This window comes from Mus pahari, chromosome 9 (assembly GCF_900095145.1).
Source record: "Mus pahari chromosome 9, PAHARI_EIJ_v1.1, whole genome shotgun sequence".
NCBI lineage: Eukaryota > Metazoa > Chordata > Mammalia > Rodentia > Muridae > Mus > Mus pahari.
Window position 1 is genome coordinate 6,383,587 of NC_034598.1, and position 16,330 is coordinate 6,399,916.

At 44.5% G+C, this 16,330-nt stretch overlaps 1 protein-coding gene and 1 pseudogene across 1 annotated transcript in view; one reads left to right on the forward strand and one right to left on the reverse strand.

Moving 5' to 3' along the window:
• Slc16a10 (solute carrier family 16 member 10) overlaps positions 1-16,330 on the reverse strand; it is a 97,017-nt gene that overhangs the window by 59,059 nt on the left and 21,628 nt on the right. The window lies entirely within an intron of this gene.
• LOC115064732 lies at positions 8,808-8,927 on the forward strand (annotated as a pseudogene).

The following is a 16,330-nucleotide window of genomic DNA, read 5'->3' on the forward strand; positions in this document are numbered from 1 at the left end:
TATAGACCAGACTGACCGGGAACTCAGAGAGTCACCTGTCCCTGCCTCCCAAGGCCTAGAACTCACTATTATAGACCAGACTGACCGGGAACTCACAGAGTCACCTGTCCCTGCCTCCCGAGGCCTAGAACTTAGGGTATGCCCCATCATACCAGAAGGTCTGTTAAAAACCAGTGGTTTGGGGGCTGGAGTGATGGCTCAGTGGTTAGGAACACTGACTGTTCTACCTGAGGTTCTGAGTTCTATTCCCAGCAACCACATGGTGGATCACAACCATCCATAAAAGGGATCTGATGCCTTCTTCTGGTGTGTCTGAAGACAGCAACAGTGTACTCATATACATAAAATAAATAACTCTTTTTTAAAAAGTTAAAAAAAAAAAACAAAACAGTGGTTCTCAACCTTCTTAATGCTATACAATTCCTCATGTTGTGGTGATCCCTGACCATAAAATTATTTTTGTTACTACTTCATAAGTGTTACTTTGCTACTGGTGTGAACTGTACTGTAAATTTCTGATATACAAATGGTCTTAGACAATCTCTGTGTTAAAGTATCATTCAGCATCCCCCAGGGAGTTGCAACCACAGATTGGGAGCCACTGGTTAAAACTAATTTTATAGGATAACTACATAATTTACAGTATCTTTATTACTCATCCAAATATAAGCATACTAAAACAAAAAATAGATAATTAAATTCCATCATCTTTTGACATTTTACTGATTTCAATTATTTAATATACTATAATTTTATATATTTTCTAATTTTGTTATAAAGGTTTTATTTATCAGGGAAAGCATAATTTCACTGGTTTTGATTGTTTTGTGACTTGTTAAGAATTGAACCCAGGGCCTCGTTCATGCTATTTAGGGCACTCCTACCACTGAGCTATAATCCTAATCCAAACTGAAAACGTTAGCCTTTTAAAACTTTTTATTAATAGCTTTAAGAGCTTTGACAAAGGTACACAAATATCTTCTGGCATACTTGCAAGTCTCCGCTCACGTACTGTCACAGACGTAAGGTATGAAAATACTTTAGATCTGGCTGGTTTGGCAATTTTTTCTTTTTAAAGATTTTATTTTTAATTACATGTCTGTATGCATTTCTAGGGGGAGAGGGGTATATGCGAGTGAGTTCAGGTGCCTGGAAACCAATGGTGTTGGAATTCCCTGGAGCAGAGTTACAGGCAGTTGTGAGATGCCCAATGTGGGTGCTGGGAGCTATCTCTCACACATACATGTATAGAAAACATTCATACACAATCAATGAGTTAATCAATCAATCAATTTTAGTATTAAAAATGCTAAACCAAGCCGGGCATGGTGGCGCATACCTTTAGTCCCAGCACTCAAGAGGCAGAGGCAGGTGGATTTCTGAGTTCGAGGCCAGCCTGGTCTACAAAGTGAGTTCCAGGACAGCCAGGGCTACACAGAGAAACCCTGTCTTGAAAAAAAACAAAAAACAAAACAAAACAAAAAAATGCTAAGCCATCATCCCTCCAGTCCCACAATGTTTTCTTGATAGTATATATGCATGTTTTCATACCTTCCTATACATATGCAAGTTGTATTTCACAGTAAAATGACAGAAAGCAAGTCAAATGCCATCACTGTGAGCCTGAAAGGCACCGGGAACATCTCACAAACCTGCTGTGAGTGGGAAACGGGCCGCACACCACTCTGCTGTCTATTGCTTCCCTCCTTCCCTCCCTCTCCTCTCCTCTCTTCTCCTCCCCTCCCCTCCCCTCCCCCTCTCTTCTTGTTTTGTTTCTGGAAAATCCTCCTGCCTCAACTCCCATGGGCTGAAGTTTCGAGGCGTGAACCTGCAACTAAGTCTGGCAGGAACCCTCGCTTTGCTTACATGTGGCTTTTCAGAGATTTGTTCCTGGATTTCTTCCCTGAAGTAACTGGAAAGGGAGCAGAGAAGAATGAACTTCATTCCAATGTTAGATCGTAAAGAAAATGAACAGAAAAGATACCCACCCCCAAACACCCCAAAGGGCTAAGCACACAGCCACTGCCTTTGCATGTACAGATGTCATTAACTCTTTGTGCTAATCCTGCAAAAACAATTATTAACTGGCAGGATAGGAGATGTTCACAAAGAATAAATAATTCTCCAAATGGCCATGGGGGTAGTCAGTAGTAAAACAAGCATACAGCTATCTAAAGACTCACTCACCAAGTAAATCAAATGTATTAATTTATCGGTGGCAAAAGAACGATTGAGGGATTTAAAAAGAATTTTTCTTCAAGGCAAACCATCCTAATGAAGGAAACAACTAATTAAAGGTTCACAGACCAGACACCCCTGCATGAAACATTGCTGGTACGCTCATGAAGGCAGCCAGCAACGATTTTCTGAACTCTACACATATTTAGCAATGTATTACTTTCATAATTAGGAAAAAATACATCTGGTTTGTCTTTTGGTTTACCATAAGGCAGGTGCTGTTTTATAAATATAAATCCTTTAATCCTTGGAATAGCCTTGGGAGGAACCAGCACAACCAGATAGCCAGCATCTTCCCTGCCTAAGGAAACCAAGGTGTACAGAGAAAGCAACCTGCTCAAGACCCCGTCAGGGTGCCAAGACAGCCACCGTCTAGATGGTGTGCTTTGTGTTCTTAGCTGCCTCGCATGCCTGTCTGCTGTTTATTGCTGAGCTGGAACTGGGATGGCTCGGTGGGAACAGCATTGGGCATGCAGACATGAGGATCGGCATTCAAATCCTGCAAGTCCCTGTGAAAAGCCACGTACGGCCACATGCATATTTGTAGACCCAGATTCAAGAAAATAAAGATATCCTCCTCTGGCCTCCACGTACAAGTGTAGGTGTGCAACCCCAGGGCCCACAGATAGGATATAGAGTGCCATACCATATGTGCATGTGTGTTTGTGTGACACATACACACGCACATACACACTTTTTTAAAATTAAAAAAAAAATAAAGACAATAATTTGGATAAAGAAAATGATCGGTGGCAATACTGAATATAGGATTTTATTCTGAGGGTTGTATCATAGAAGTATTTGAATACTTCATGGTCAGTATACAGTCAGATCTGTTTGAAACTTGAAATTTACCCTTAGTTAAATAAAGTATTTATTTATTATATATAGGGTTATAATTTATAACCCTAAGTTAAATATAGAGTAACAATTTTAGCACAAAAAAAAATAGTATTTGTCAAGTATTTTGTTCTTGCTCCCTGATAAAATTATTACCCACAAAGCCATCAATAAGACTGAAACACTGACAATTCTGACCAACTGTGTGGTACTGTCCACTTGTTAAAATGTAACCAGAGTTAAAACACTCGATGGGGGAAGGGCTCTTCCCTGCTCCTCTTCTCTGCTGCCTCCAACAGCTCGGGTCTCACATGAGCTCTCAATCACTGTAGTTTTCCATTTCCCTCTGGCTTTCTTGGAAGTCTGACAGACTGTCTGGAAAGATGAGCTTTCCAACGTCCAAGTACACAGCTACTCCTTCCAAGACCAGACACAGAACTGACATGGGCTGCCTGGTGAGCATCCCCCAATCGATTTTTAATGCCTTGTAGCCTTTACATGGCCCAGTTGCTTCCTTTCTACTGTAGACTTCTTAACTCCAAAGTCTATTATCTTAAAAAATACAAAATGAGAAATGAGTGGATCTCTTACGACAATTTGTAAATTATATGTACACGGACAAAACTGAACTGGAAATGAGTATTTAAAATGTCAGGGTGAATAATTTTCTTGATTTACAGACCTTTACTACTATTTAATAATAATGATAATAACACTGAAGAGGTAACCACAGTCTGTCATTTTCACACACACACACACACACACACACACACACACACACACTGGCTACAACACACTTAGTTTGAAGAAAGCAAAGCACAGTTCTCCGCTCAGAAAACAGGCTTCTTTAACGCTTCCCACTTCTGTGGCCTACAGATGACTCTTTAGAACATATGCCTATAATATGGGCTACAAAACTGACTTCTATATTTCTTCTATTTACTGATTTAAAAATACTTTTCTGGGACTAGAAAGATGACCCTGTGGTTAAGAGCATTGACTATTCTTACAGAGGTTTAGTTCCCAGCAAACCTGGTACAAAACCATCCATAACTCCAGTTCCAGAGGATCAAACACCCTTTTCTAGCCATCCTGGGTGTCACACATGTATGCTGTATACTTATCATACATGTAGGCAAAAAACTCATACATAAAATAAAAATAAGTAATTCTTTAAAGTTTTGAATTTTATGTAGTGTGTGTGCGCGTGTGTGCATGCGTGCATGTGTGCGCGCATGCGCGGGCATGGCATGGCAGACATGTGAAGCTCAGAGGATGGATTTCCAGTCAGTCCTCTACTTCTAGAAATCAAACTCAGTCCATTAAGCTTTCTTCTACCTGCTAACCCATCTAACTAGACATCATTCTCTTAAGACAGACTCTCATGTCCCTGTGGAACCCAGACCACAAACTCACTCTGTAGCCCAAGATGACCCTGAACCCCTGACCTTCCTTCGTTCATCTCCCAAGGGATGCAGGGCTGGAGCACCTGTGTGCCTGGCTTCTATTTCTTTAAATAAGCCAGTTGTTACTCCATCTGGCAAGCTTCTTTGTCCATAAGAAATAGTACCATTTCTCCTTATCAGAACATTAAATAACCAACAAAAGTCACTAACCCTCTGATTATAAAGAAACCGTTAAGAACATAGTCTCTTGGATGATTTTGAAGGCTGCTATCACTCACCAACTGTCAGACCTGAGGAGATTAGCTTACCTCTCTATAATTCATTTTCTTTGTAGTTAAGACAGGAAAGGATGATAGAATAATGGGGTTTAAGACTTGAAACTAGTTCTTAGTAAGCACTCAATAAATATGTAATAATTATACATATCATTGCAATGCAAGGATCAATTCTAATATCTAAACTTACAGGGTGATTCAAAGGAGCAGACTTCTGAGGAGCTAGAACCCTTGCAGAGAGAACTCATGGGTGTCCCTGCCCAGTCACCTTGGTGGAGATGAGGAAACTTGAGAGTTTAAGACCTTAGAGCAAAGGCAGCAGTAGGGCAGCCCTGCCTACATTCCCCTGGTGATCAGGGAGAGGTGAGCATGGCCCAGCCACCGCCCTCCAGCCACCACCAGCCTTGAGCAACTGGAAGGAGCCATGGCCAACAGCATCTCGATCTTTATGCATTCCGGGAGCTTGCTTTTCCCTTTCACTCCCCACTACTTAATCCCTAGTTAGTAACCGAGGCTCAGAGATTGTCTGTTTATACCTCTCTAGCCTAGACCACTTTATACAGTTAGAACAGATTCCTTCACAGATAATAAGAGCTGTTATTTCATACATGACTGTTGAGAATACAAGATAAGTACCACCCATTATCAAATTAGAACACATCACACAAGCAGGAGTGCTGAGCCCTGTGTTAACGGCTGGCTCTAAACGACTTCAAGAAAAAAATGCCTGCTGCTTCCTTCTCTGCTCCTGGGCTAGGGTCTGCTCAACGTGAACGCATAACTGCCTTGTTCAACTTGCTACATGTAGAAGGTGACCCTGCCTCAAGCCCCACACCATCTGGTCTCTACACCTCTCCACAGCAGACCACATTAACCATGGTCCTGACCATCAGCCCTCACCTCTCCTTCAAAGCTTCACGTGGTCACTCCAGTCTCAGAGCAATGTCACTCCTTGTGAAATGATGTCTTGATTGACAACATCCCCCTCAAGCACTGCCCCACGTCACTCTTCTCAGAGGTCTTGCCACTCGATAAAATTCTTAGCAACTCAATCACCATTTCTACCACAAAAATGTGATTCCATCAGAGCACAGCTTCTTGAACTGAAGTTCAAAATTCCTCAGGGATAACACAATTAAATGTAGAGGCAGCTAAAGGGGTTTTGAACATGCAATGTTCAAAAGGAAAGGGGTTTTGAACATGCAATGATCAAAACTCAACTCAGAATCAATTGCTTACCAAATCCCAGGTGTTTTGGCAATGCTTAACATATTATTTGCATCATTGATTCTGAACACACGTGTGCACTTTGCATTGCACATGCATGTCATACGATTCCAATGAATACCGTCTCAAACACCTCAGCTTAGATGTAAGCTTATTGTGTGTTTCTGATGTCTAGCACAGAGGAGTTCTGAATTTTTGTTGAGTTAAATAAATAAAATGAGCACTATTTTACCAAATACATGTTGAGTGCCTAGTACATGCTTCCACTATTTTTATGTGTATGAGTGCTTGGCCTGCATGTATGTTTGCATACCACATATACGCCCTGTGCTGGTGGAAGCCAGATGAAGAATGTCAGATCCCCTGGAAACAGACTTACAAATAGTTGTAAGCCACCACCGGAGTGCTGGGCATCAAACCCTGGTTTTATGGAAGAGGACCCTGTACTCTGAATTGCTGAACCATTTTGCAAGTACCTGTTTCCACTATTTTAAACACACTTCCATTTCTTCACTACCATTTAAAGTGTCGAACAGTCCTGGGATTGGAGTGACAGCTTGACTGGTAAACATGAGAACAGGGCATGGTGGCAGGCGCCGATAATCTCACCACTGGGGAAGCAGAAATTAAGCAGATCCAGAGTCCACTGGCCAACCAGCCTTAAGTAATCAGAAAGTCCTAGGTTCAAAAGACAGATCTTTCTAAAAGACGAGGGTAGGGTGGGCTGCAGAGATGGCTCCAGTTTGCTCCCCAGCACCATCCATAACTCCATTTCCCCTGAAGCCTATGCATTCCTTTGGCCTCTGTGTGTAGCAGCCATGCACATGGTACACATGCGTCAAAAAATAAACAAGCTATAAGCCAGAAAGATGGCCCAGAAAGTAAAGGTGCCTGACCAAGCCTTCAGCCCACAGTCCCCACACTGTGGGAGAGCTGACTCTTAGGAGTTGTCTTCTGGCCTTCACACACATGCCCTGGGACATGCGTGCATGGATGCACAGAGAGAAACAGAGACAGAGACAGAGAGACAGTGAGACTGAGAGAGAGAGAGGAGAGCTTACTGTTACAATGTTACTATGTTAGTAACTGGTAGATCTGGGCTGGAGAGAGTGGTACATACCTTCAACCCCTATCGCTCAAGAGGCAGAGCCAGGAGAATCAAGAGTTCAAGGTGAGCCTTAACTACATAGCAAGTTTGAGGCTTCCTTATGCTACATGAGACCCTGTGTCTCAAAAAAAGTAAAACAGAATGAAAAATTCAGTAGAGCTGGTCTTATAGTCTGATTCATATAATTCATATAAAATATAACAAGTATTCTTAACCACAGTGTTATATTACCTTCTAGTTTGGCTTATTCACGACATACAAAAACAGCCAGGCCATCTCACTCAACAGGTTTATTATGAGAAGCAAATATGTAAAAACAAATTGGAAAGTACTATGTAGATGTATTACAACATCCTAAAATAGCCAGACTGCCTAGTATGAATCTAACTAGGTCAAGAAGAAGTGCGGTAATCAACCAAATGATCTCATGCTTCATCTCTGGCACAGCTATCAGGAACAGCATGCAACTGACAGCCTTAGACATAGCTCAGCCTAAGTATAAAGAGCGGGCAACCAATGGGTCAGCATCCATTGAAAAGAAGACCCTCCAAGTAGAGCGCCCTCATTACCAGCAGTAGAGAGGCAGGGGTAGGAAGGTTTCTAGGAGCTGGAGGCCAGCCTAGTCTACATAGTAAATTTAGGGCAGCCAGGGCTACATCTTGAGACCCTGTAAGGAGAATAAGAGGAGGAGAAGGACTAGGAAGAGGGTGGGAACCACAAGCACACACACATACATGCATGTGCATGCTCCACACACAGCTAGACATGGTGGTAGGAAGAGGGTGGGACCCACAAGCACACACACATACATGCATGTGCATGCTCCCCACACACACAGCTAGACATGGTGGTAGTGCATGCCTGTTCCCAGCATTCAAGGCTGGGGAAAAAGGATTGAGAGCTTTAAGGCTCATCTGGGATCATACACACACACACACACACACACACACACACACACACACACACACACGAGAACTACTTACTGCTGGTGAAGTCAACCCCCCCACAGCCTTATATTAGCCTGTTTGCTCCTCACTTATATAGTCTTCATGCTCGCAAATCCTTTTTTCTATGACTTTAATTCTTTTTTATTTTTTATTTTTATTTTATGTACATTGGTGTTTTGCCTGCATATATGTCTGTGTCAGAGTGTCAGATCCTCTGAAACTGGAGTTACAGACAGGTGTGGACAGCCACGTGGGTGCTGGGAATTGAACCTGGGTCCTCTGGAAGAGCAGACAATGCTCTTAACCACTGAGCCATCCCTCCAGCTTAAGACTTTAATTCTTAGTGAAATAGTGAAGTGGTTCTCAAGTTCAAATCTAAAATGATGCACTAGCAATCTTAATACTGACCTTTACAAGATGCATCTCAAACACATGAGCACACAGTGTAAGGTACAGCTGTGTCTGAGTAAAGCCACCACGGTCTCATGCTCCCCACTGCTATGCCTGTCTTCTCTACAAGTGCAATGTAATCACAGCATATCAGCATTCAGTAGAGTAGAAAGAAGGCCTTCTGAAACCAAAGATCTAGGTTTGTCTCCTAACTTTTCTGAAGATCTGTTTCATCTGGTGAATGTGAACCACAGTATACAGAATATGGCATTAATACCATAAAAGATAAACTAGCAAGGTAAAGTAGTGCACCAGCTTCCTTTCTTATAAAGCAAGTGAATCAGTTCCAACAAATATTCAGTATGAATTATAATTGCCTGCCCCTAGAGGTATTACAGATGTGACTGCACTGTCACACGTGTGTCAGTAGGTGGCAGAGAAGAAAGAGGCTATCTACCACAGTGTTCTGACTATGAATGATTAGTAGCCTAGGACTCCCTGAGAAAAGGTGAGCTTGAGACAACACCAGTCTGGCGCCAGTCAGGCCCAGAGTCTCCCAGGTAGAGAAGCAAGCCTAAGACCAGAAGAACCCTGCCTGGGACAGCGGCCCCTGGCAGGAGTGAGCCCAAGACAGATCAGATGGTCACTCGGGCACGCTGGCCAAGGAGTAAGACCAGATGAACACCAGACAAGGACCCAGCCTGAGATGGATACCAGTCCAGGGCTGTGCACGTCTGGAGGGCAGACAATGATCAAGGTGACCCTTGTCCAGGAGCAGGTCAGTGGTGGAGAATTGGAAGAGAAAGAGAAACAGAAGGACAGGGGCACAGGAGCTAGGCTTGCTGTGTAGCCCAGGCTGGCCACAGATTATCGTCTTCTTACCATAGTCTCTTGAACAGTAGTGTGCCTTCTCAGATAGTCTTTAGTCAAGCCTAGCTCGTGAAAAATAAAACTGATCAGTGTAGAGTGCTTGCAGGAAGCCCTGGGATTGATCCCCAGCACCAGAAAGCTTACACTGCCAGGATCATCATTTCAAGTTTGAGCACAATTTGGCCTACACAGTGAGTTCTGGGACTGTCGGAGCTACACAGCAAAGCTCTGTCTCAAAAAAGCAAAATAAAATTTAAAAAAAAATTAAAAATTAAAAAGCAAAATAAGATTACACCAAAAATGATTGTTCCTTGTCATTCCTACTCAATAGCCCAGGGCAGACAATGCGGCACTGACTTCACAAAACAGAAGCACTCTGCAGCACTGAAAGCCGAGCCGAGCCTCCCCTAGAGTGCATTTACTTCTAGCCAGCTAGAAGCCCACTACTCAGCAGGAGCCCCTGACAGTCGTCCTGATTTCAAGCGACTTCTTCGGGCTTTGGGAAAGTTGGCTGGCCCTACACCAGCCTCGCAGCAATCCCTGGAGGCAACACCAAGACCCAGCCCCAGCTCTACCTGTGCCCGCTGGTTTCGGTGCTCCTAGTACTAACCCTCCAATCTGAGGCTCCCTGAAAGTCAGTAAAGGAAGAATTGCAACTAGCATTGCCCTGATGTATCATCACACAAACCTGGCTCCTCCCTCTCTAAACATGAGCGCTTCTTTAAGAAGGGCATTTAGGCTAGAATGGATGGAGCACAGGCTCACAGAAGTGGGTGGTAAAGGGGAACAAAGACTTAGTGCCAGCACCCAGTGGAACTCAGAGTCCTGCTATCTCTTCAGCCCTTCAGCAGCACACTCAGAACCCTTACTGCATAGCAGCAGTGAACACAAAATCAACTATAGCTAAGAGGCTCAGTAATAGGCCAAACAACAAGCAGAAACTCCCAGCCAATGGGTTTCCCATAGTTGATCCTAACTGAACTACACCCTGAAGAAGGCAGCTGATACCAGACCAAGACCTTTCTAAGGGAGCAAGTCTGGGGCTGTGGTACCACATACTTCAGTGGATGCGAATTACACAAGTAAATAAATAATTGATCCAGAAAGCACTGAGAGGCTGGTAGGGAAAGGGTTCCTTTACACTACACTGGACTTCTTCCAGGTGTGGAAGCAGCCTTGCTGTGAGGATTACCACGCACAGCTACAAATGAGAGAATTATTCTTGACAGAGAGGGCAGGAGAGAAAGAAGCAAGACCTCCATAAGCAAAGTTCCGGTTGAAGAAGGCAGCCAGCCATCAGTCTGACAGGATGATGATGTGTGGGTGATACACATACACTGAGAATAAAAACATGCACAGGACGTAATAAGATCCAGATCACAGTTGGCTCTGAGAGCAAGATGATATTTCTAAAATGAAAATTAATAATGCAGCATACAAGACAAGTGTAAAGACATTATACTGACAGGTGGGGTGACATTTACATCCAAATGGGATGGTTCTTAGCAATGAGGGAAATGGAGAGTAAATACCGGCAACAGTACCCAGTGATTAGGCTTTGTTTCTCTCTCCCAGGGTGAAAATTGGCAAGGGAGAGTAAACTCCATCTACCTGGAACTGCCTGAAACAGAAGCCGCCAGTTAGTTCCCTCTGGGGAAGTAAGAGGCTGGAGTCCAGCCCAGCTGAGCTGAGCTGAGCCAAGCCGAGCTGACAGCATGGTAAGGACAGGGACCATCACCCCAACCACACATAAAAGGGCTGCATTGTGAGGATCTCCTTGTACCCTGGCAACTTTAGTGAACACCAAGCTACTTTGAAAGTCAGGATTCCTCCCTTGACAGCCCACTATGGAGAATGGAGTTCTCACTGACAGACCAAGCAGTTCAAAAGCTTCTGTCTGGGAAAAAATCCTCCACAACCTGAATTCCTTTCAGAACAGCAGTCGCCCTCCCACTGGCTCCATGTCTGCTCTCTTATCACTTTGGCATTTGTTTGTTTATTTGAAGGAGGGATGGTGCCAGGGCACAGGTAAGGAAGTCAGGGGACAGCTTGCAAGGGTCAGTTCTCTCCTTCCACATGTGGCTTCTGGGAATTGAACTCCAGGTCATCAGGCTTGGCAGCAGACACCTTTCCTTGCTGAGCTGTCCCACAGTCACCATCTTTGTTTTGTAGAACTGGATATTTGACCCATGAGTGATAAGTGCTTTACCACTAAACTATATCCCTGGCTCTAGGTTCCATTTTTAAAATTCCAAAGATGATCTGTCTTTGACTATGTAGCTATCTTAGGGTTTCTACTGTTAGAATGGAACGCCATGACCAACAAGCAAGTTGGGAAATGAAGGGTGGTTCATTTGGTTTACACTTCCACACCACAGTTCACCATCAAAGGACAGGAACTCACACAGGGCAGGAGCCTGCAGGCCGGAGCAGATGCAGAGGCCATGAAATGGTGCTGCTTACTGGCTTGCTCAGCCTGCTTGCCCAGGGATGGTGTCACCCACAGTGCGCTGGGCCCTCCCTCATCAATCACTAATTAAGTAAATGCCCTACAGGTTTGCCTACAGCCTGATCTTTGGAGGCATTTTTCTTAATTGAGGTGCTCTCCTCTCAGATGACTTTACAGCATCCAAGGAATGCCAGGAAGTAATAGGGTTCAAGACATGTGAGGGGAAAAAAAAAAAAAAACAACAACAAAAAACAAACACAAAAGGCTCTCAATGAGAGGGATGAGCCAAAGGGCCCATTACACAGGAGGGCTTTGATGGTTAGTTTTAATTGTCCGCTTGACACAATCCAGAATCACCTGGGAAGGCTGTCCCAGTAAAAAGCTGTCTAGAGCAAATTAGCCTGTGGATATGCCTGTGGGGTGTTTCTTTCTTGAGTTAAGTGGAGGACTCATCTGAATGTGGGTGGCACCTTTCATGGGTTAGGTCCAAGAGTCAACTGAGCTCTGGAAACACAACCATTACCTTCAGCTCCTGACTACAGATACAATATGGTCAGCTCCCTCACGTTCCTGCTGCTGTGACTTCCCTGCTATGGTAAACTACAAGAAAAGCTTTTCCTTCTAAGTTGGTTTTGTCCAGGCATTTTATCACATCAACTAAAAAAGGCAGGGCAGTGGGCATAGCATAGTGGAGCATATGTTTAATCTTGGCACTCAGGAAACAGAGGCAGGCTGATCTCTGTGAGTTCCAGGTCATCCAGGTCTACATAGTAAGTTCCAGAATAGTCAGAAATATACAGTGAGACCCTGTCTCAAAACAAAACAAGACAAGACAAGACAAAACAAAACAAGGTTCATAGATTCCCAAAGTTAAAAACCAAGAAGCCAAAAGTCACAAGAATAGGAAAGAAACTCAGTTCTGGTCAGAAATTAATTCTAGTGTCAAATGCTCACTTGAAAACAGAATGCTTAGGCTAAATTAGTGTTCTAGAAGAAAATACCACATATACTAGGAATATAGCATATGTACAAGAAATACAGCGCATTTACATTACATTACATTTACATAATACATTACATAGCATAATACAGTGCATTTACATTATATTACATTACATTACATTTACATAATACATTACTCATATGACCAAAACTTGCATGCAATCCACTTACCATATACTGGGCTTCACACGTCTTCCCATTATGACCTAACTATTAAGGGAGTTTATGCATCTCTTTGAAACATTATCAACACAGTGGCCACCAATATTGTGCAGGGTCACGATTATTAAAAAATGTTAATTATTAGCATAAGTGCCACCATTTTCTTTTTTCTGTACAGGCCAGTTTTATATGCCACTATAAAAACCACTTAACTTATATGCACAATCACTGAAATTATAGAATACATATTTGACAGCTCATTCACAGAATGCACCGGTGGCAAGCCGTTCAGCAGAAGAAAGTTCAGTCATGCCAGAGTGATGGAAGGAGGTAGAGAGAACACCAAGCTTATAGCCACTGACTTAGCTGTGTACTCCTTTGAATACAAGGCTGTTCTAAGAAAGGTGCTGCTTCCCGCTGGAGCTGGAAGGATGCCTCAGTGCCACTGCTGCCCTAGAAGTCCATGCTCATGCAACCCACAGCCTCCAGCCCGGGACCACCTCTGCATTCCACAGCAAGCATGCATGCCAGGGAGCTGTAAGCCTCCATATTCAGACGTACTAAGTTCCTGAGCTGGTGTAAGTTCAGTGCTCAGAGCCTCTAGTCAGCTGCCCACCAATCGCGCACACACACACACACACACACACACACACACACACACACACACACTGCCAGTGGTGAAGATGGCCACTAACAGTCCGGAAGACCAGGAGATTCCATCATCCTTGTCACCAAGGCCACAGAGGAAGGTGGAGGGTATGTACAGAGCACAAACTTCCTCATCACTCATCTCCTGACTCATCACTCCATATGGAAGCCTACAGCAGACATGAGGTGAAAGCCTAGAGCAGCAGCCAGACAGGGACCTGGGTGTCACAAAACAGGAAGCCAACACAAGGAGTCCTTCCTAGGTGCAAGAGCAAGTGGTATGTGAACTGAAGTACAAATCCACCAGTCAAGGCTCCACTGCCCACCGGGCTTTATTATAAACCAAGATCTAATATAAATAATTTTGTGCCAGGCAGTGGTGGTGCACGCCTTTAATCCCAGCACTCAGGAGGCAGAGGCAGGCGGATTTCTGAGTTCGAGGCCAGCCTGGTCTACAGAGTGAATTCCAGGACAGCCAGGGCTACACAGAGAAACCCTGTCTCTAAATAAATAGATAGATAAATAAGTAAATAATTTTGTCTGGCACAGTGGTGCGTGCCTTTAATCCTGACTCTCAGGAAGCAAAGGCAGGTGGACCTCTCTGAGATGGAGGCCAGCCTGGTCTGCACAGTGAGTTCCAGACCAGACCCTGTCTCAAACACAGAGTCAAGATGTTGGGGCAAGCAAGAAGTTTCAGCAGCTAAAAGTGCCTGCCACTAAGCCTGATGACCAGAGTTCAGTCGCCAAGATGCACATGATAGAAGGAAAAAGTCCAGCTCTGAAACCTGTACTCCACACCCCGGTCACTGATGCCCCCTGACCCTGCCTGGCACACAGGAGCATCGGGTACTCTTAAGTGCTGGATTTAACCATTTCTCCAGCCCCTGCTGCACCTTCTGAACAGACTTGAGGACAGTTCCCCGTCAGAGGTGAGTGTCAGCTCTTCTGGAACAGAAAGAAAACCAGCTGAGCTGCTGAAATCTACCCTTCCCACACCATATCTGAGATCTTCCCTCTTGTAAGTGCTCCTTCAAAATAGAGTGCATAGATAACAAGACACTTGGCACACAGTCCTTGGCGTGCCAAGGATGGCTAGCTTGGAATGGGGTTGTGAGAAAAGTGGTGTGGGGGAGCAGCAAAAACAAGTGACTCGAAATCAAGTGGTGGATCGAAGCTGGAGCTCTATGCTCGGCTCAAGCTTTCCAGCTCCCTTCCTCTGCTCTGCTTTCTCTCTCTCTGATCTGCTTTCCCTGGAGCTCTCCAGACAGTTCTCTCTCTGTTCTGCTCGAGACAGTTCTCCAAGCAGTTCTCCCTTGCCATCCTGAAAAGTTCTCTGGAGAGCTCATCTCTTGCAAATCATAAAACCAGTCTTTTATTTTACCTATCAATCCAGACATTTACTCCAGGCTTCTTTTTGATTATCCTAGGAATCAGGATCCGTGCCTCAGCCTCTTGACTCTTATGAGACAACATGCACACACATTTCCTTTTAACATTGAAAAAGAATTCTCAGACCTGCCTGCCTCTGTTAGGCACAAATGATCAACTGGCTGGGTGGGACTCGGTCCTGAAATTACCATGTCTACCACATCTGGGCCTGGACTGGCTTTGTCCCAGGCTCTTGAACTCAGAAATCAACCTGTCTTTGTATCTGCCCGCCTTTATATTTTTCTGACAAACTGGCTCATCCTTTAGATTTGCAAAGGCCCTAATATAATTCATATTGCATCATTTTTTGCATAGTTGAGAAATTATGTATTTCTAGACTCATTTTTATTACTAATCATTTTATTCATTTACATTTCAGATGATATCCCTCTTCCTGGTTTCCCTTCTACAAACTCCCCCATTCCATCTCCCCTTCTCCCCCCTCCCCTTTGCCCCTATGAGGGTGCTCCTCCACCCACTCACTCACTCCTGCCCCACGGCCCTAGCATTCCCCTACACTGGGGCATCAACCCTCTACAGGACCAAAGGCTTCCCCTCCCATTAGTGTCAGACAAGGCCATCCTCTGCTGCCTATGTATCTGGAGCCATGGATCCCTCCCCCACTCCTTGGTTGGTCATTTAGTCCCTGGGAGCTCTGGGTGGTCCGGTTAGTTGATATTCTTCATATGGGGTTGCAATACCCTTCAGCTCCTTCAGTCCCTCACCTAGCTATCCCATTTTGGTCCCTGGGCTCATTTCTGGAGGTTGCCTCTGAGTATCTGCATCTGTATTGTTCAGGTGCTGGTAGAACCTCTCAGGGAACAGCCACACTAGGCTCCTGTCAGCAAGCACTTCTTGGCATCAACAATAGTGTCTGAGTTTGGTATCTGCAGACGGAATGAATCCCTAGGTGGGGCGGTCTCTGGATGGCCTTTCCTTTAGTCTCTGTTCCATTTTTTGTCCTTGCCTTTCCTTTGGATGGGAATAATTCTGTGCTAAAAACTTTGAGATGGGTGGGTGCCCCCATCCCCCAACTGGGGGCCGTGCCTATCTATCGGAGGCTGTCTCTACAGGTTCTGTCTTCCCTTTGTTGGGTATCTGTGCTGAAGTCATCCCTGCTGGGTCCTGGGAGCCTCTCACTTCCCTGGAGTCTGGGACTTTCTAGTGGCTCCCCCCCCCCTCCATATCCTCCAATGCTAAGTGTTTCTGTTCAATTTTCTGGTCCTCTTTACTTCTCTCCTGTCCCTTCCAATGCCTGACCCTCTGGACTTCTCTCCTGTCTCTTCCAATGCCTGATCCTGCCTCTCCCTTTTTTCCTCCCCATTTCTAGAGTTCTCCAC